Source organism: Onychomys torridus, chromosome 4 (genome assembly GCF_903995425.1).
Source record: "Onychomys torridus chromosome 4, mOncTor1.1, whole genome shotgun sequence".
NCBI lineage: Eukaryota > Metazoa > Chordata > Mammalia > Rodentia > Cricetidae > Onychomys > Onychomys torridus.
This window is the reverse complement of record NC_050446.1, coordinates 134123870-134146090: the sequence shown is the minus strand read 5'-3', so window position 1 is coordinate 134146090 and position 22221 is coordinate 134123870.

Sequence of the window (22221 nt, the reverse complement as noted above, 5' to 3'; positions counted from 1 at the left end):
ACAGCAGTGGCCTAAATCTCATCAGTTCAAATATCATTATTCCCCATAAGATGGAAACAGGACTCAGAGGCTGATGACCAGTATGCAGTCACCTAGGGGAGTCACTCACAGAGGCCAATGTTGGTGTGGTGTAGCTGTTGTTTTATGACAAAGACTTTAAAGTGTCCCTAAAAAGCAAATGAGGAAACCCTCTGCATTGCAGACAATGAGCAAGGCCCTAGTTTTCTCCCTGTGTTTCCAACCAGTTTTGTTTGCTTGTTTGATTTGCAAGATGAATTTTATTTTTATAGATTATTGGTTAAAGACCCTTCCAAACTTACACACAGGCTAATTGATTAGGCAGAACGAATAGAGATATAGCAGAGAGAGACCAATAGTGTACATGTTGGTCATCATTTATTGCTTGTGTGAGCCGATTGTCACTGGAGAGCTGGGTCTGAGTCTTGCAGTCCTGGGAGCAAAGTGCTACGCTACAGCCAGGGCCTCCACCTCTTTCCCCATGGGACTGTTTTCCTCGCTGAGTTAGCAGAAACAATAAAGGGTCTGATTTGTGCTCTGTCTTTGCTCTGGGGACCATAAATGCAGCCATAGTATATGATACAAAGGGCCAGATCGTTCCAACCGCCCAGGCAAGCTGCTACCCAAGGCTGTAATTTCATTTTATCTCTTGCCCATTAAAAGGCAATTGAAAGGGAACAGAGGAGAATGGGGCCTGCCTCGAAGTCTGCATCCCTTGAATAGTGCTTGCTGAAGGGCTGCTTGTAGGCCAGGGGGACAGAAGAGGACATTGGCAGAACAGCAAATTCTTAATAAAAGTAACAACAGTAAGAATAACAGAAACAATATCCATGCTGTTCACAGAGCACTTGAGGCACTGGGCTCTGCTGAAGGCCATCAGCCCACGGCTTTGTTGTTCCTGGGAGACAAAGGGGCAACATAAGACTCTCAGGAAAGTCTCAACTCATCAGCCAGGGAGGCAGGAAGTAAACCTGTCCCTGCCAGACTCAGAATTGTCTTGCCCCCTCTGCATTCAGAACCAAGGGCAGTCACCAGAACCCACCTCCTGATTCTTGGCTCAACATTGCCAGAGAGGTCCAGTGGGGTCACATTCCAGCAGCAAGCATGGGTCTGGAATATGGTCTTCATGTCTTTTCCTTTACTGTGATAAACACAATGTATTAGTTCGAGGCACCATCCGCTACAGAAGAGAAGTCAAGGAAATGGGAGCATGAAGATTAGTCACGTCATAGCCAGCCACCCTCAGGAGACAGAGGGGCGGGTGCATGCCTCAGTTCCACTTCTCATCTCTGTCCTGCAAGATCCCTGCCCAGGAATGGTCCCACTCACCACTAAGATGAATCTTCCCATATCAAGGTAACGAAGATAACCCCTCAGACAGGACAATGGGCATGCCCCAAGGCCACCTCTGACAGGACAATGGGCATGCCCCAAGGCGACACTCACTTTTTCGGGGCCCGAGAATCAGACCCTGACCTGAATCCCCTGCTTTCCCCACCTCACACTGGAGCTCTGACAGGAGAGGAATTCTAAAGAGGAGTACCTGTGTCTCACCCCACCAAAATGATTTAATTATTTACACTTTCAAAATTAATATGCTTCATGCCTGTACATGTCTGTGAGGGTGTTTCTAGAGAGGGTTAACTGAGGAGGGATGGCGGGCACTCACGGTGATGGAGCCTGGACTGGATAAAAAAAGACAAGAGGGAAGGCAGGTGGACTCCAGCATTCATCTCTCCACATCCTCAGGACTCTGAGTGACCAGCAGCCTCACACTGCCACATCCTCCCACCATGATGGGCTGAATTCTCGAGTGTGAGTCGGTATAACTCTTCCCTTAAGAAAATTCTGTGCGCTTAAGGGGACTGAAGCTGGAGCTGACCTTCAAAGAGAAGACACAACAGGCTGTGTTCTACCTATCAAAGAAATGGACTTACAAATAAGAACTCTACCAGGCCCAGGGGAAAACCTTAAATCCCACGAAACTTGATTCTTTACTCTTCCCAAATGGGAACTATGGGAGGACCCATTTTCCACAGCTGAAGCTTGGCTGAAACCTTGTCTCTGTAACAGAGAAGTGAGGCAACTTGGAACCAGGGCCCCTACCCCAGTGAAAGGCTGGTTACCTGCCTCACATTGAAATTTATGCATGCTTTGTCATGTGGCTCTTAAAACTGTAAATAGTAATAAACATGGGATGCCGGCAAGAGAAAACAAAAAAACATACATAAGATGCTCCGCACACGTGCCCATGCTCTCACTAAAGAGGCAGCCCACAGGTCCTGGGTACTTCATCTTCTGTTAATGACTTTTTGTTGTTTTGTGTTTTTTTCTTTGTTCAGGTTTTGCTGCTGGTCAACCTGGTGATCATTTTAACAGCTTTTAGCCTGTCTCCAGATCCCAGGGTGTAACACACAAATTGCTAAATGGTCTCATTAAAAAAAAAAAGCCAGATATTGGGGTGAACGCTGAAAGACCAGAGAAACAGCCACAGTCAACCTCATCTTGCCAACTCCTCAGCTGATCTTGTTTCCTCAGACTGAAAGCCTCTGAGTCCTCACCCCTGAGGGTCTCAGCTGAACTGCTTAAAAGCCTCTAGTTCCTGGTCCTCAGGCCTTATATACCTTTCTGCTTTCCTGCCATCACTTCCTGGGATTAAAGACCTGTGTCCTTCCCAGGCAAAGACATGAGATCTCAAATTCTGGAATTAAATGCATACCTGGTTCTGTTCCCAGTGTGGCCTTGAACTCACAGAGATCCAGATCTCTGACTCCCAAAGCCAGGATTGAAGGCGTGTGTGCCACCACTGTTTGACCTCTATGTCTAATTTAGTGGCTGTCTCTGTCCTCTGATCTCCAAATACGTTTATTAGGGTTCACAATATATTGGGGTGTACAATATATCACCACACCAGGGCTGTGGTGCTAGTCAGCTGTTGTGCTCCTTGGGAATCTCACTCTTGCTTCCTGGATCTTTTGAGATGAGATACACAGAGAATCATATACTATATAAGCAGGGCTTGTGACAGAGCTAAGCGGAACATTCTCCAAGGGCTGAGGCTGGACGGTGGCTGGAGGGGCCCCTACTTTAACCTGCCTCTCTAGAACAGCCTTACTGAAGGGCAGTTTCCTGTCCAGATGATTGACAGGCCCATTTGAACTGACTCTTTGGGAGAAGATGGTGCTCTGTCTCTGCTTTTCACTAGAAAGCCCAGCAAGGTAGTGATCTTGTAGGGTTAGATAGTTGTCTACTGATGATCTTCGGGGAGTCTCAGAATGCTGTGTCTCTACCCAGGGACAAAGACATAACTGAGGTTCCTTTCTTTTGATCAGATGCCAGAGTTCTGTGGTTTGTGGTTCTCAGCTCTATTAGCTGCTGATAATGAGGAAGGGTCCATCAACAGCAATCTCCAAGCCTGTTAATATGTAACTAGATACCTAGTACACCTAGGTGTTTGGTCCATAGGGACAGTGAGGAACTGTCACCCTCCTACCACTGCCACGGAGAGGGTCAGGTCAGTCCTGAAGACAGACCCATCACCTGCACTTGTAAACTCTGAGCTGCTCCACTATCCCACTGTTCTGGTCTCCTCTTTGTCCTCCCATCATCAGGCAGTACTAGGGGAGGTAAGTGGATAAGACTATGCTCCTGCAGCACGACCCATGGCCAGGATATGCCAGCTGCAACTGAGAAGAAACAGAGAACCTGCACCATCATGGAAACACACCTTGGGCAGAAGATCCCCTTTCAAGGACACGTGAAGAAGAGTGAAACACCAGTCTTCTGTTCTTTCTCTCTCCTCCTTCCACTGCTGCAGCCCTGTGGTTGCAGCTAGCTGCAAAGGAGGCTGGCAAATGTAGTTCCACGACACAGGTGCCAGCAGGAAGGAAGGAGGAAGAACGGTCCTGAGAACCAGTCTACAAACAGCCAGGAGGACAGAATGACATGCGGATGGGTCCTGAGCGCTCTGGAGACCCAGCTGAGGAGAGAAGACACATAGCAGTAGGCACAGCTTTTCTGTATCTCATGGAAACCAAGCATAGGTCAGAAAGTTCCAGAACACTACCAAAGCTCATGCCAAAATTACCATTAAAGGGAACTGAGCTACTGACACTCTCCACAACCAGGATCAGGGGAACTGGCACTGTTACTCTAGACCCAAGAGGATTCTGGGAAATTTCTTCCTAAGGGACTTCTGGGAAATTCCTTTCTAAAAGGCTTCTGGGAAATTCCTCCCTAAGGGGCTTCTGGGGAGGAAGAGCCTTGAACCCCATTCCTGAAGCACACTGCCAGCCTTGCATCTCTTCACAGTGGCTGTACTTGCCCCGATTAGAATTCCACACCTCTGTAGTTTTTTTTTTTTTTTCCACTCTTTGGAGGCCCACCACCCAGTACCCAAATAAATACACAGAGACTTATTCTTACTTATGAATGCCCAGCCTTAGCTTGACTTGTTTCTAGCCAGTTTTTCTAACTTAAATTAAATTATCCCATTTCCCTTTCTATGTTTTGCCTCTGAGCTTTTACCTCTATTTATTCTATATATCTTTCTTTCCTTCTTACTCTGTGGCTATGTGGCTGTGTGGCTGGCCCCAGGTGTCCTTCTCTCCTTGACTCCTTTTCTCTCTCCTCCCCTTCTTCTCCCTTCCTCTCCCCCCCCCCCCCTTTTCTAGATTTCTCCTCCTATTTATTCTCTCTGCCTGCCAGCCCCACCCATTTCTCTCTCCTGCCTTGCTATTGGCAGCTTTTTATTAGGCCAATCAGGTGTTTTAGACAGGCAAAGTAACACACCTTTACAGAGTTAAACAAATGCAATATAAAAGAAAGCAACACATCTTTGCATCATTAATTATTCCACAGCATAAATACATGTAACGTATCTTAAACTAATATGCCACAGCACAACTCCCTCACTAATCTCCTGGGGATAACTGAAAGACTGATAGCAACGAGAGCTTCAAATCCCATTATATACCTTGTTGCTGATAGGGTCCAGCTTCTATAAATAACCCTTGGCTGCTGCAGCAGCAATTCCAGCAGCATGGACTGCACCTGCTGTGCCACTCATGGTCCATCTGCTAGCCATGGCCATGCTCCAGGACCCTTGAGCCTCACACCAAGGAGGCATGACAAGGTGAAGAAACTTGCAATCATGATTGTGATGGTTTCTGTCATAAGAAAGTGAAGTGACACTCTTGGTCCCACCATGGCCACCTCAGCAGGGAAGGATTTGTGAAGGGCTTCTAAATCCTTGGGAGTGCCTCGTTTCCTTTCACATCACATGCTCAGTGTTGCAAAGGGCTTGGGAACCAGGGTAACCTATGGTCTCCAGGGAGCCCATAGATCCAGTTGACTTCCTGAGACTCAGCAAGCTCCCTCCAACCCTGTTCTTCATGAGATCAAGTTAGTTCCCTGGCACCAAGGGCAGGAGTTTGCAGGCTGGAAGGCTTTTGAGGTAGTTGTGAGGGTAGATACTGGCCTCAGCCTTCTGAGAGCATTTTCCACTTGCCACCTGACTATCTTGCAAGGAGAAACTGGTGAATTGAAATACAAAAGCCACCACTGGCCAGAGCATCAGCCCCTCTGAGGATCCAGACAGAAGCAAAAAATAAACGGAATGGTGATAGGCATTGACATCCTAGGAAAATAACTGAGAAAGAAAAAAAAAAACTGTCTATCAAGGAACAGATTCACCCCTGAGATTTGGCATTTGTCCTGCAGCAATGTGATACCCACTCACCCTGCCTTGTGAGGTGGTCAGTCCTGGCACCATGCCGTTTCCTCCATGCCCCACCCCTGTGGCTAGTGCCTCTCTTAGGCTCTGGATGGAACAGAGTGGAAGAGTATGACTTAAAGAATTACATGGACAAAAGACAGAGATTGTTACATCAGTTTCTTCATTTCAAGACAATGCTGGGAAGCCTGCTGTGTCTGTGTGTGCGGCCTGTGGGTTCAGAGGTCCTGCTTGGCTTGCCTCTGCCTGTGGCCTGTGCCCGTGGTCTATAATGGACATCTAGTGGAGACAATGTACATCCTGTTCATCTCAGCAACACCCACAGGAACCAAGTCATAGAGTCAGCTGAGATGCCCAAGTACAGAAGAATGGGTGGAGCTATGGTGATATTTTATTTGTGCTGAAATGTGATGATATTTTATTTGTGTTTTGATAAATAAAGTTTGCCTGGAGATCAGAGGACATAGCAAGCTTTTTTAAGTACACAGAGAATTCAAGTAGTGGTAGCACTTGCCCTTAATCCTACCACTTAGCAGGCAAGATTTCTGTGTGTTCAAGACCACACTAAGGAACAGAGCCAAGTGTGGTGACACACGCCTTTAATCCCAGTACCAACCATAGAGTCCTGGAGGCCTGTACAGACAGGAAGTGACAGAGCTGGCCAGGAAGAGGAAATAATGTAGTTAGACACAGAGCAAATCAGATGGCAGAACAGCCAGGCATATGAGCCTGAGTAGACAGGAAGTCACGCTCTTTGGAAACTGTGGAGCTGGTGTGGTTTGTGCTAGTCCTCTGATCTTTCTCTCAGACTTTAACCCAAATTTCTGTGTGTTTGTTATTTAATAAGAACATTTAGAAATTCATCTACATAAAGCAAATGTGTTAAGTGTACACAATGGAGTATAATTCAGAGAGAGAGAGAAATTAAATCATGCCATTTGCAGAAAATAGACAGTACTGGATGGCATCATATAAAACAAGAGAAGGGAGATTCAAAAGGAGACATCGAGCATGTGTCCTCTCGTGTGAAGGGGCCAAGGGCTCCTACCCCTCTGCTGAGCAAGGTGGTAGCAGCAGGGCAAACATGACTCCACCTACACCAGAGGAACCACCCTGGTCAGAGCACCAAGGTGACCTGGGGCCAGGCCAGCCTCCAGAGACATCACTGCCTGATCAGCACATCCTCTTGCTCATCTGCTTTGGGCCATTCTAGATGAAAATGCAGCCTGGTACCCCAGGGGCATGTTCCAGTAGGTGACACTGGACCCTGGCCCCAACACCGGCATTTGTTCTCGTCATTCTCCATCACATGTCTGTCCTAGCTGGGTCTTGCTCCGGCTTTCACCCTGCTGCCCCCTTCTTGTTCTCACGGTATGAGTGCCACCTCCTCAGCAAGGGATTTGATGTCAGTGGTGCAAGGTGACATCACTGAGACCAGAATTCTTTCTCAGTCTTCCCTGGAGGGAAGAACAAGGATGAGGAGAGGTGTCACATGACTTTGTGAACACAAGGAGGATTACTATCCTAGTTAGGGTTTCTACTGCTGTGAAGAGACACCAAGACCACAGCAACTCTTATAAAGGAAAACATTTAATTGGGGTGGCTCCCTTAACAGTTCAGAGGTTCAGTCCATTATCATGATGGTGGGACACGGAGGCATGCAGACAGACATGGTGCTGGAGCAGGCAACAGGAAGTGAACTGAGACACTAGGCAGTATCTTGAGTGCATACAAGACCTTAAAGCCCACTTCCACAGTAACACACTTCCTCCAAAACCACACCTACTCCACAAAGCCACACCTCTTAATAATGCCACTCCCTTTGGTTTTTTTTTTTTTCTTTAGAACACCACAGCCAGTCGCCGGAAAAGCTAGTGTTTCATGCCTACTCCTCAACTCAGACATGGATAGCTGAAGTAAGATGGACAGGACCCCTATTCTTCCTGCACTGTCCCCACTGACTCACTATTCAGGTAAGTTCACAGCACCAACCTGACCCTTGTGTTTAACCAGATCAGACTCCCAGCCTGCTCTCATGGTTGACACCACAGGGGCTGTCTGCTTTGCTGGGAAGACAGGTTGCAAAAAACAGACAAACAGAAGCTAGCCCTGAGGCCAGGCCTTTGGAGCATGGAGAGATCAAAGGGAGGCAGCCTCTTCCACACCAGTAGCCTCTAGAAGACCCCCCCAGTCATGCCTGCTGGCCCAGTCCCACTTTGTGTCTCATCTTGCTGTGGCCAGGCTCAAGTCAGCTAGGAGTCTATGTACCCCCTCTCTCTATGGAGGCTGCGCTGTGCTCCAATGAGATGGAAACATGAAAGGGTGAGAAATCTATGAAACAGCAGTGGGGCTGTTCCTCCTGCCTGCCGTCTAGCCCCAGTTCAAGTGAGTGGAGATGGTGCAGATCATGTTCTGTGTTATAAAAAACACACCAGAGGTCAGAAACCTGCCTCACTTAAATGAGGTAAATGAAAATGTTTAAAAAATATTACAGGTGATTCTTATTTTCATTACACAAAATGTATTTTCTAAATTTTCCATAAAAGCCACCTTTTTAGCATCAGAAGAATTATAAACACACAGTGGCTTTATAAGCAGGTTTCAGAATTCTATATAACTTCATTACTAACAAAATTCTGGGCTGTAACTATAAGCCTATAAATACAGGATAACTTCTCTATTACAAAGATAGCTCGTGCGTGCCATCAGTGTTGGATCTTCACCCTTCCTCCTCCATGTCACCAAGCAGCCTCCCTATACTGGCCTGGCGTAGGGCACACGTGCCATCTGACTTTCTTCTTAGAGCAAGTGACCCAAAAGCAGTAAGTGTCCGTCCCAGCCATAGTGAAGGTCACAGAGATGTTGACACCAGGGACAGATGCCAATGGTACCAGGGAGATGCCCTCGAGGAGGAGAAGCCAGTGCCCTCTGTCAGCCTCCAAACTTGAGGGCCAGAGAAGAGTAGGCAGGAACCCCCCCCCCCCACATGCCTCCCTAAGCTTCCCTAGTGATCCACCAGGATGGTGAGGGTCTTGACCAAGAGCTACCCTCAGCTGGACCCCAAGGAAATGAAGATCCTCACAACTACCTGATGTGAGCATCTCAGATGGAAGAAGTGACATGTGCCAAGAGCCTGCGGCAGGACCCAGGGGAGGATGCGATGAGGAGCCATATGGAGCTGGAGGTGGGCAGAGAAAATATGAACCTTGGCAAGAGGGTTTCAGATTTCACTGTGGTCATGAGGGGGCCTGGAAAACAGGAGTCACATGACAGTAAAAGCTTTGTGGGTCCAGCAAACCAAAACTGCAGCCTCGGGCCAGCACCAGGCCAGCCAAGGGATGGACAACCTGCCACTGTCCCAGCAGGAGTGAAGATATTCTACAGACACTTGTGTCCACCCACTGAGACAAGGGATCCCAAAGAAATTAAAATCCCTCTAGGTGCCTCATGCTGGGAGAAGGAAAAGGCTGGAGCCTGTGTCAGCCAGAGAGGGAACTTGCCTCCTGGAAAGAATCCACACAGTCTGACATCTTGTCAGATCCCCTTGCAGGAGAGAGTGGAGCTCAGACAATAATGGGTCAGGGATGGGCAGGACCACACCTAGACCAGGATGCCTTAGCTGTGCAGGCCTCTTGCCCTTTAAACCTAAACGTTCTTCAGAACCTCAAAGACTGGCTTGGGGGTCCCTGAGCCTGTTCACTCTTCTTTTAATGTGAACGGATTCATAGTTTGCTGAGTTTGGAACAACACCCCACCAGCGGCTCACAACCATGTGCCATCCCAAGTAATCCAACAACCTCCTCTGGTCCCCACAGACACACATACTCACACTTTAAAAGAATAGAATATATAAAATAAAAATTACATCTGCTCATGGATTTATTACTTAGAGTGTGGGAGTCTGAGAATCAGTTCTCTCCTTCTACCATGGGGGTCGCAAGGGATTGAATTCAGGTGGTAAGGCTTAGTGGCAAGCTCCTTTACCCTCTGGGCCATTTTGATGGCTCCGGATACTGGAATTTCAAGTCTTGGGCATGGCTGACACAACACATCAGCCATGGAAATCCTGAGAGAGTTCTAGTAGAGTCAGCACCTGCTTAGTGCTGAGCTCTGTACAGGACATGAGGGCTCCAGAGATGAGTGGACATGGATAGCTGCTGCCCCAGAAAGTCTCAGTATCATTGACCCTGTGGTCATTCTCGATGACCTTTATGCTACAGAACCTTTCTTCGTTGATAAAGGCAGGGTCCAAGTGAGTTTGCTGCAGACCCCAGAGAATACTCCCCACTTCCTGACTGTGACATATTCCAAGGTTCTGACCCCCTACCCCCACCTCACTTACTCCCTGCAAATGTGAAAGAGGAGTCTTAGCCCAAATCCCAAGTGCTACCCACCACACTCAGTCCCAAACTGCAACTCAAGATGGCTGCCGATACCAACAGCCAGACAGGAAGATCAACTTTGCATAATGCTCAGTCCTCCAAGGGTCCCTCTATACACACCCTTCATGGTGTGAGTGGCAGACTGGGACCATAGACTGCAGGGCAAGAGGCCACCAGGCTGGGGAAGACAGCCCCTTTCCACAGCCCCTGTATGCGACTTGCCAGGGCTAGCTTCTGTCAGACTAATTTCTATTTCCAGCTGACCTCTCATTGGAGGGGAACCACAGATGACTTTTGCTTAACTCTAAAGGAGTCTGGATCGCATACACATTAGATTATGATTGAACGAGCCAACGGCATGGAAACAGTTAATTAAACTGCTCTGTAGGCCGCCTGTTAGCATGCCTCCCTCACTGACTGGTTTCGTTTATTTATCTTTACTGTCACAACTCTGTCCTAGAGCCTTGGGGAGCAGAAGGTGATCACTGTGACAACGCCTTCCTACAGCTGGAGGGCCGGCGTGGAGGGAGCCTGAGGAGGCTCAGTCTGAGGAAGCTCAGCCATCAGGAGCCGAGCTCACTGGCCTGCTTGAAGGAGTCACCTGTTGGTCCTCTGTGTCCCTGCCAACCTCACAGCGAGAATGAATCCTGCCCTCGCCTGTTCTACTTTTAGTATTTATTTGTATGTGCACACCCATACATGCCTTGGTGCTCCTTTGGTAGCCAGTTCTCTCCATCTACTTTGGGTCCCACAGATCAAGCTCAGGTCATTGGGCTTGGTGGTGAGGTGGTGGCAAGTTCCTCACCCTACTGAGCTTGATTTTTATTTTCGATTGTTTTCTGGATGAGGAAACTGGAGCTTGGAAGTTGAGATGACCCAGCAGCCATCCCACTGTAATAGCAAACAGCACAGCATCTGGTCAGGGCTCTGAAGGCCAGCTCCCTCACTGGTGAGCCGCTGAACCTGAGAATGGGGTAAGGACTGTCCCAGGAGTGGGCAGGTCTTTCACTGGACCTGATTAACTGTGAGCACCACATGGTTGACCCCTTCACTGGTGGCTCATGGTACAGTCAAGTAGGATACAGTCAAGTGCTGTCCACTGTCTCACTTCTCTGTGTGCTGCTTTGAGCACAGAGCTCACCACTGAAATATTAGTGGAGTCCATAAACATGTCCTCTGTGGTCTTGTCACACCTGTCTGTCAGGGCAGGGCCTGTCCCAGCAAGTGAAACAGGGCAACACTTCCACCAGTGACTGAGTCCAGGTCCACTCCGAAGCGCCTCCTTTAGTTCACTTCTGTAGCCTCCAACAGATCATGTAGTCTCTGGGGTGTGCTTTGATGGAGAAGGAAAAACAAGAGTCATCTTGCCTTGGCCTCATGGTCTGGGTACAGCTTAGCGAACATGGCTGTGGGGAAGCCAGGGTCTCTTTCCCTTGCACCCTGAGGGACCCCAGGCAGCCACTTCCTCCGTGATGAGGCAGTAAAGACTCTCAGGGGAAACCAGGGTGAGCCTCTCAGGTGGTGCCCAGGTGGAGATGAGAAAGGTGAGGTTCACTAGATAAAATGGGGTCTCTTATGTACCACAATCCATTTACTTGCCCCTTCCCATCCTGGGCGCCTTAGCCCCATGGGTCAGAGCTCAGCTCAGTTCCCCTCCTCCACCCATCCCTTTGTGCTCAATTCACTCTGATGTGCAATGTCTTTATTCCTTTCCCTCCAATCTAAAGGGAGACAATGTAACATCTTAAGTCTGGATGCCGCCTTGAAAGGTCACCCAGTGTGCACCCTTGACTTCAGATGGGGCCACTTTCAACTGATCCAGACAAATAGGGGCCTTCTCTACACATTTGCTTAAAAAGTCTATTCATTTCTCTTTTGTGGTTGAAGCTAATTTTATCACATCAGAGGAGATATTAGAAAGGACCCAGAAATACTCAGTCAAATGTGCCAATTATGGCTCTGGGCCTGCTCACAGGTGACTGCGTAATGAGGGCCTCTTTCAGAGGCAGCTAGCTGTCTAGGCCAAGTCCACCTGTCCCTTGGGTCATTATTGCTTGTTCTTGATTGATTGTGCACCTTAGGCATGGGTGTTCTCCTCCCTGCAAACAGCGACCCGAAGGCACGGGGAACAAATGGGGACAGATCAGTTAAACTGATCTAAATGATAATTCTGGGGAAGAGTCAGACCGTTGTCATGTGCTGATCAAAAGCATGTCACCTGTACAGCCCCCTGCATAGGGGAGGGCTGCTCATGCAGCTGGCTTTCAAAGACTTTATCTTACCATCCCAATGCCATCAATGCCTCCAGAGAGACAAGACAATAAAAAGGAAATTATACAGAAGCCTCTGGTCAATAGGAGAGAAGCATCTGCTGAGGCCACACCCTTTCCTTAAAGGAGTTCAGGGCCTCAAGGATCTCAGGGCATGATGATGTGGCAGAGGATGGCCATCTATGAATGGTGACCCTTATCCCAAGTGACCCACTATTAGGGCCCTTTGCCCCAGGTGACCCACCATCAGGACCCTCTGTCTCAGGGGACCCACCATCAGGACCCTCTGTCTCAGGTGACCCACCATCAGGACCCTCTGCCCCAGGTGACCCACCATCAGGACCCTCTGCCCCAGGTGACCCTCCATCAGGGCCCTCTGCCCCAGGTGACCCTCCATCAGGGCCCTCTGCCCCAGGTGACCCTCCATCAGGGCCCTCTGCCCCAGGTGACCCTCCATCAGGGCCCTCTGTCTCAGGTGACCCTCCATCAGGGCCCTCTGCCCCAGGTGACCCTCCATCAGGGCCCTCTGTCTCAGGGGACCCACCATCAGGACCCTCTGTCTCAGGGGACCCACCATCAGGACCCTCTGTCTTAGGTGACCCTCCATCAGGGCCCTCTGTCTCAGGGGACCCACCATCAGGGCCCTCTGCCCCAGGTGACCCTCCATCAGGGCCCTCAGCCCCAGGAGACTCTCCATCAGGGCCCTCTGCCCCAGGTGACCCTCCATCAGGGCCCTTGGCCCCATGTGACCCACCTTCAGAACCTTCTGCTATGACAATCTACAATCAGGAAAGTGTACAGGCCCTGAATTAGACTACCCATCACTGAGGGAATAGCTCAGGGCAGGAGTCCTGCTCTGGGTCATCTGTAATCATGGCCTTCAGAAGGTCTCAACCTTCACCTTGGTTCTTGCTAGGCTAACCACCCCACACAGAGACAGGCTGTGGGAAGACCCTGCTCTGGCTATCCTCTTTCTAAAGTGTCTCTCCTAGGCAAGTGTACCTCCAGCTGTCATCTAGCCTTCCAGAGACACTGCAATACCATGGGGAAAGTGCTGCCATCACCCACTGAGCAGAGGGCAGAGATACCACTGAGACCCTCAGCACATGGAGGCTGCACTTCCTGAGAGGGATGAGGCCAGACACACTAGTAGGATTAAGGAGCCTTAACCACGGCTTTCCTGGGCATTTCTAGTCTTCCAAAAGCTGATAAGCACCATTCATGTGCGCCATCCTGTTAGGTTCTAGGAAATCAAACGGTGGACGCACCATCTGTTTGCACCAAACAGAAAGTTCTACAGTAAATGCCACAGCCTTGAGGAGGAAGCTGAGGAGACATTCCAGGAGCAGGAATAAGGTCCAGAAACACTGAGCTTGTGGCCTCCAGACCCTCAGAGTGAGCACTATGGTGTGTGTGTGGGGGGGGGCTTCCTCAAATGCTCCTGTCAGCCTACAGCTGGGGTGAAGTTTCTGAAGCCATTCCAGCTTCACAACTGCTCTTTTAGACAAAAAGAAAAATGAAAAGAGAAACAGAGGTAAGACAGTTGAGGTGGCAACCCTGAGGCACGTGTGCTTACATGTTTCCTTACTGAGTTCCTGTGACCAAGAGGACCATCACTGGCTCATAGCAGGTTCTCTATAATAATGACTAAATATGAAGGCTTAGATGAAGGAAGACATCTTAGTGTTTCTATTGCTGTGAAGAGACACCATGAACACATGACCATGACAATTCTTATACAGGAAAACATTTAACTGGGGTGGCTTACAGCTCAGAGGTTTGTTTAGTCCGTTATCATCATGGCGGGACATGGCAGCATGCAGGCAGCCATGGTGCTAGAGAAGGAACTGAGAGTTCTTACATCACAGGCAACAGGAAGTGGTCAGGCTCATGAACATGGCTGGAGCATATATAAGACCTCAATGTCCACCTCCACAGTGACACACTTCCTCTGACAAGACCATACCTACTCTAACAAGGCCACTCTTCACCCTAGTACCCCTCACTTTGGGGTCCATTTTCTTTCAAACCACCACAGAAGATATCAGGACAAAGACCCAAGCCCATCTCTTGATTTCAAGAAAATGTTTCTATAGTACATGTTAACGAATGACAGGATAAAGCAGCATTATTCTCCACTGGGGGAGGGAGGTTGTGCTGGGTCCTGCAGACTGAAGAGCAGCTTCCCACTCTATCTCTGTCCAGGTCCAGGTATGACAGCAAAATGTCCCCAAATATCCCTAGTCCAGAACCACAGCTAAAGAAATCCAAACATCTACAGGTAAACGTGGGTTCCTTGAGTCAGGTGACAAGCATGCCCATTGTGCCACTCAGATGGGAATCCTGCAGATGCCACCCCAGAATACTGACCACCTGCTGTGTGCCAGGCACTGTGCTGCCTGAGCCAAGAGACCCAGCATCCACCTCCACTACACAAGATAAACAGACATGGTAGAAAGAAGTAAAAGACTCGAGAACCCGCCACTGAGTCCCTGAGTGAGGACCCAGATCAAAGTTAGCACAGGCTGCAGAGGGTGTGGCAAGTGGTTGGCTGAAGAAATGGAATGCCTGCACCCAGGTCTTTAAAAGCACCACACCCTACCTCCATTTACAGCAGGCCTTTGCCTTCTGTCCTACTTACTTATTTTTCTTCTCTTCCTTCCTTCCTCCCTTTCTTTCTTTCTCTTTCTTTTTTCTAGACAGGGTTTCTCTCTATAGTCCCATATGTCCTGGAACTTGCTCTGTAGACTAGGCTGGCCTCAAACTTACAGAGATCCACCTGCCTCTGCCTCCTGAGTTACTTACTGCGCTGCCCGACCTTAGTTACTTTCTAATTGCTGAGAAAAGATACATGACCAATGCAACTAATAGAAGAGTTTATTGGGGCTTCCAGTTTGAGAGAATGAGTCCATGCCCATTGTGGTGGGGAGCATGGCAGCAGGCAGGCAGCCATGGTGCTACAGCACCAGTGAAGAGCTTACATTCTTATCTGTAAGTAGAAGCCATAGTGGGTGGGTAGGGGTATGGAGTGCTAACTGGGAATGGCCTAGGCTTTAGAAACCTCAAAGACGCCCCACCCCAAGTGACACACCTCCTCCAACATGCCACACCTCCTAATCCTTCTCAAACAGGTCCACCAACTGGGACCAAGTATTCAAATATATGAGCCTATCAGAGCCATTTAAGACACCACATCCGGTGACTATAATTGTTTCCCTTTCTCCCTCTCTTCCCCACCTCGGTGCTTGTGGGATGCTGATCCTCATTGCTGACCCTTGATGGTGGTAAGCACCTTCCCTAGTGTGCTTCTGCTCAAGTATGTGTATGGATGAGGGACATGTTGGTTCATAAAAATTTTCATCCTTTCATGATAAAAATGTTCTCATTCATATTATTCTAAAAAAATTTATTACATTTGTCTGTTTATCTCTGTGTGCTTGGAAGTCAGAATACCTGGAACAGAGCATGTGTGGAAAACAGAGGACAACTTGCAGGATTCCTTCCACCGTGTGGATTCTGGAAATTGAACTCAGGTCATCACACGTGGCAGCATGCAGTCAAGTCAATCATTCACTTTCTTATCAGCACCCCTAGTTTAAGTTGTTAGGAATTTTCCAGGTTGATGGGGAGTTCTAGCTTGCCATCTGGTGCTGTAATAAACACCATAAACAAGAGGAATTCAGGGTAGAAAAGAGTTACTTGATTCACAGTCTATCAACAAGAGAAGCCAAGGCAGAAGCTTGAAGGAGGAACAATGGCGGATCTGCTGACTGGCTTATTCCCAGGCTCATGCTCCACATTTTTACATAGTCCAGAACCGTCTGTTTGGGTATATATCATCATGTTATTCTGGGCCCTCCTATGTCAACTGGAAATCAGGAAAATGTTGCGTAGACGTTGTCAACAAGCTAATCCAATCAAGGCAATCCCCCTGTTAAAGCTCCCTCAGATAACTCTAGGCTGTGTCCAGTTGATAGCTGAAGCTGACTAGGTGCTGTAGGATGGGACTAATTAAAAAGGCTGTAAAGTAGGGAGGTGCATAAATCACCTCATCCCTTCCCCCACTAAAGAACATTCTGGTCAATTCTGAATTGCTAACCAGTAAAATGAGCATGATAGTGAAAATTCTACCCCTGGCCTCCTTGTGCATGGTGAGGAGAGGGAGGAGCTGGGCTGTGTCCTCTCGCGATAAAGAGCATTTACTCTCCCCAGGTACAGAGCGCCAGGCTCCCAGAGTCTTAATTTTTGGAATCTTCGAGGCACTGATCACTCCTGTACCACAGAAATGGAAACAGCTCTGGTGCCAGGAGAAAGACAAAAGCTCTTGACTGTTTCTATGATGTCACCACAAACCAGGTGCCAGCGCCTGACAGGCCCTAGGAAACAATAATTAGAGAAAAGGGTTATGCAAATGCACAAGTGAAATGCTGGCAGCTAGAAGCCAATTCACACTGAGATGGATGATGAGGAGTTCGAATTCACAAGCTGTAAGAGCTCCAGTCTAGGAGCTAAAAACCACCTTCACGGCAAGCACAGGAGGGAAGGCGAGCCATGCCGTTAAGTCTCTTTTATGGGCCATAAAGACATTTAATAAAAATTTAATATCCACTTCTGAGGCTTGCAAATGGGTGGTTACCTCCTTGTAGGATTTTTAAAAAATACACATTTCCATCCAAAAATTACCTTCATAATTAATTGTAAAAATACTAGCGGCATCCCATTAGAAACAGTTTAAGAGAGCGTCTTGCCACCATTGTGAAATAGAGCAGTGTGGGAAGCAATTAGACAGGAGTGTAAAAGCTGCTGAGGATATGAGAAGAGATGGGACAATCGTAATTTATATATAATAAGGCTGCTTTCCCAGAGAAAACCAAAATAACAGAAAATATTAAAACAATAAATACACAGAAGTCTAATCAGTTTTAAGTAATTTGCAACAATCAATGGCTTTCTCATACATAATATAAGAAGTTGGGGAAAACATTATTTTGAAAATCAGTTGCAATAGCTCGAGCCCTAAAACACCTAGAAATAAACGTAACAATAAAACTCAGGACATGTATGAGGCCAAAGATAAGTCTGAATGGATTCCACAGTAAGCACTTGTTATGCAGGAGTGAGAACCTGAATTTGAATTCCCAGAAGCCATGTACAAGTTGGCCAGTAGTGCATAACTGTAGCCCAGGGCTGGTTGCACAGAGACAGGGACAGGCTGGGACATTGTTGGACAGCCAGTCTTTCTACAAAAGCCACTTTGCAGAGTCAATGAGACTCTGTCTCAAAAATAAAGTGGAGAGGGCAGACATTTGACCTCAAACCTCCACACATACATGCATGGGTGTGCTCACGAACACAAAGCGCGCTCACACACATCGACATAAATAATATTAATAATAATATTTTAAGTATTTCAATAAATAAAAATGTCTGTCTACTTTATTGTATCCAAAGACTAAAATTATAAAAATATAATTTTTCTTATTGGTCTATGAATTCAATAAAATCCTATTGTGGAATATATTTTAACTTGGGGAAACAGGGAGAGAATCTAAACATATGTGGAGGGATGGAAAGATGGCTCAGCAGGTAACGGTGCTTTCCTCAAAGGCTGAGGACCTGACTCGAGAACCTACATGATGGAAGGAGAAAATTGACTTCTGCAAGTTGTTCTCTGACCTCTGGAAGCATGCCATGGTGCGCGCATGCACCTACACACGTACACACACACACACACACACACACACATACACACACACACACGCACTCACACACACAGACACACACATAGACACACACACACACACGTAGAGACACACACACATAGACACACATAGACACACACACACATACACACATAGACACACACACATACACACACACACACACACACACACACACATAAACCAATGTAATTTATACAATTTAATTTATGTGAAAAATAAACCACTGACCACAGTCAAGAAAGTTCTTTGATTAGTAATTTTGAGGAACTTGTTTTGCCAGACGTTAAAAACGTATTAGTTGGTGACAGTTCAGTAAAGCAGTATGGTTTGACAAAATAATCAAAAAATAGCCGGAGGAAAAGAAATCATACCAGCTAGGATTGGTCCCCCAAACAGAGATATTTAGCGTACCATACGGTGACCATTCCTAGTGTGTAAGCACCAGGAATGAGATGTCTAAAATATAAAGTTGGATGCAAATCCATCTTTCACTACATAGTGAAAGTCTAAAGAAAACAGGAGAATATCTGCACTCCTGACAGTGTGAGATACATTTGCCATTTTGAACACACAGGAATCAGAAAACACAAGGCAGAGCTATAAATAGAATGATACAAAATACACCACTAGAATGTTTTCAAATGCCATTCACAGAGTCAAAAAATAACAGTTTCATGGTTCTATCGCAGATAGCTAGTATTGTCAATATACAAAAGAGCTTTTGTAAATCAATGAGAAAATAATATGTCAATGAAGAAGTTGGTAAAGGTTCTGAACAGCCATTTCCAAAAGACAGAATATGAAAGACAGTGGCCCATCTTTAAGCCAAAGATTCAACGAATATCTCAAAATTAAGTATTTTCTTCCTAACTGATTGGCTGAACAATAACAAGACAGAGTCAAGAGCTGTGAATTCAGGAAAGGGTTTACTGCGACTTTGGCCCAAGTGGTCCATCTTCAGGTAGAACCGGAAGGAGGCAGCAGTCAGAGATCTGGCCGCTCTCGGCAGAGAAAAGCCTTGACTGACTTGCACGGGCTGAAGTTTGCTTATTTCCACTGGCTGAGAGCAGTTTCAAAAGATGCTTTGCCTCCTGAGTGACAGGTGGGTCAATTGAGGCAGACGGCCAGGCTGTCCGGGAAACTGCTGAGTAACCCTGCACAAAATGCTGGGCTTGGGGGTAGTCTGGACCCGATGACAGGCTGAAGGGTGTGAGGAAGCTGCTGAAGTGAGACAGAGCAGGGTGTGAGGAGAAGTCATCTGCTCTACAAGCAGTGGGCTGTGAGAACATGTGTGCGGCCTTGGACAAACGTTCCCCAACTGAGGACATGTCTACATGCAGACCAGCAAGGCAGCAAAGGGGACCTGATGTGAAGACAGATATGCCAGGCCACACCTGAAGCCACCAGGGAAGAGTCAGAGTCCCCCCAATACCCCAGGCAACTGTTATTGTAAGCCAGAGGCAGAGGCTTCCAGGCTTCCAGCTAACAAGTTACTGTGACCCCACATGGGTGATCTTTGAGTCAGCTCAGAGCAAATGAAGGTGGAGGGTTTATATAGCTTCCCTTGGCTACGACCTCGAAGATGTAAAATTGTACATGGACACCTTGATCTGTGTCTGTATGTCAGGGGGTTCCATCTTGACCTGGATGGCTCAGATTCACTACCACAAGGACCTTCTCTGGAAGTATCCACACAGGCCTCCCTTCTTTCTTGGTGGCCACCACCAGTATTTCCACCTTTGAGCTTCCAGGGTATTTGATCAAGCAAATTCAAAATTCATGCTTCGGAAATGCCACTTGGAAAATGCAGTCTTAAAAAAACAGCACCCCTCAGAACTCTGGGGAAAAAATGGAAAGAGGTGTTCTGGAATGTAACAGAAGCCAGGCCACTGGAGAAATTTGAGTCCCCATCCTGTCAAAGGGCTGCAGGGCCCCCGGGAGCTAAGAACACCCCCCCCCACACACACACACATTTCACAGTCACTTCTATAGGCTCTAGAATCGCCATGGAAATAATACTGTGCACGCATGTCAAGAGGAGTCTAGATTACTTCGATGATGTGGGAAGACCCTCCTTATCTTTAGTGACACCATCTCAAAGGCTAGGTTCCTGAACTGAATAAGAAGGAGAAAGTGAGCTGCAGCCTTATCTCCCCCTGCTTCCTGATGGGGTGTGACCAGCTGCCTCACTGTCCTGCCCTCCTGCCCCCCTCCTCCATCTCCATGGCTGTAAGCCAAAACAAACCCACTTGATTTTGTCAGGAGTTCTGTTACACCAAGGAGACAAGTGACTAAGTCGTTCTCTGAGAGTTCCTAAGTTCTCCACTCCTAAGCATCACTAAGATGCCCTCTCCTGGGATGGAATTCAAAGAAGTCCCTGTGAGCTGTGGAATGGTTCCATCCTTTGTGTTGCTTGAAATGCTTACAGCGGGTGAGTGGTACTTATAAGCCTGTAGTCATTTCTAAGTTAGAAGAATAAACGCCAAAATCTTGGTAGTAGTTGAAATGCAAACACGGCTTTGTTTTCCAAAACTGAGTTTAAATGGGTTGGTGAAGAGGAAAGACCAGCCTGAAGTGTGAAGGAAATAGTGACAGGCATTTCCAAACTCACATCCTGCCTGTGCCGTGTCTGACCACCTCGAAGAAACTGTTTAAGACAGGGGAAGGCTTGTGTGGCTCAGGGTTTCAGAGAGATCTGAGTCCACCATGGTAGGGAGGCCTGGCTAGGGGGAGGGCACGGCCATGGTGACTGAGTGCCCGTGAGGAGACTCGCATAGGGCAGTAGGCAGGACTCAGAGGCCACAGGCAGAGGCAGAGACAGGAATAACCACACCTGTGTTCCACTTCTGTCCCCTAAAGTCCCTACCATCTTCAGACCCACACCAGGAGCTGGGGGCTGAGCACTATGAGCTAATGGGGACCACAGTAGCATGTGCTTCATGAGGAAAGTGGAACCCCCCCCTCTTTGAGTCATAGTCCATGCCAAGACCCATCTCAGGGCTGGTTCAGGGTGTGGGCAGCAGACAGTAGCCGGCTTACTTTTCATGCTGACTGGCCTGAATTCTCTCACAGCAGCTCACTGTGTGGGAGCTCAACACTTCAGTCCTTTTGTGTCCTCACCTCTTGCTCACAAGCCCTGCAGGACCAGAGACCTTTGACGGGACAAGTCCTCAGGCAAAGGTTTCCACAGACCTGTGGTCAGGTGTGTTCCCATCAGGAAGTTCTGCTGGCCTGATCTGCCTGTCACCTCCCTCTGCTGACCCAGAAGAGCAGCAGCAGCAGTGGAAGCCCGGTCCAGGACAACCCTTGAGGGGACAATTAGGGAAGCCAGTCCCTGCAGCTGGGTACTGTTTGTGGAGTGGTTGTGGCTGTGCCTATAACATCTGGGTTTCTAAGACAACATGGGAGGAGCAGAGATTCTGTTTAGTGTCTGGTGTGTTTTAGGGGCTACAGTCCGCCCCCACCACCACCACCACACACACACAGCCACCAGCAGCATGGTGCCTGAGTAATTAGCAGCTTATGCTTGATGTCTCCTCAGAGTAGTTAGTTTCCTGGCTCTCCCAGCAAGGGAGGGGAAGCCGCGTAATTCCTTTATTGGTACATCTCCCCAGGTCCCAGCGGTCTTCCTGCTGGCTCCCTGCTCCCTGCTCTATGGACACTGTCAATACCCCGCCTCTTCCCTCCTCGCCTGTTTTCTCTGCCTGGGATGTGTGTATGAGAAAATGAGTCTCAAACATGATTCGTCCTCAGATCTGCTTCTTGTAGATACAGAAGCCCACTGAGCAGGGAGGCACAAGCCTAGAATCACAGCGACTTGAGAGGCTGAGGCAGGGGCTTGCCAGCTCAAAGCTTGCCTGAGCTGCAGGGTAAATTTAAGACTAGCTTGGGCAATTCAGAGTCAATCTATCTCAAAATTAAAAAGGTGGTTGGGGATGTAGCTCCAGGGTAGAGTGCTTGCTTGGCGTGCAGGAGGTACTAGATTCAATCTCCAGTGCCACCAAGATAAGGAAAGGGGAGGGCAGAGGAGGAAAGAGGAGAGGAGGGAAGGAAAGGAATGGAGGGTGGGGGAAGAGGGTGGGCAACTGGGAAGA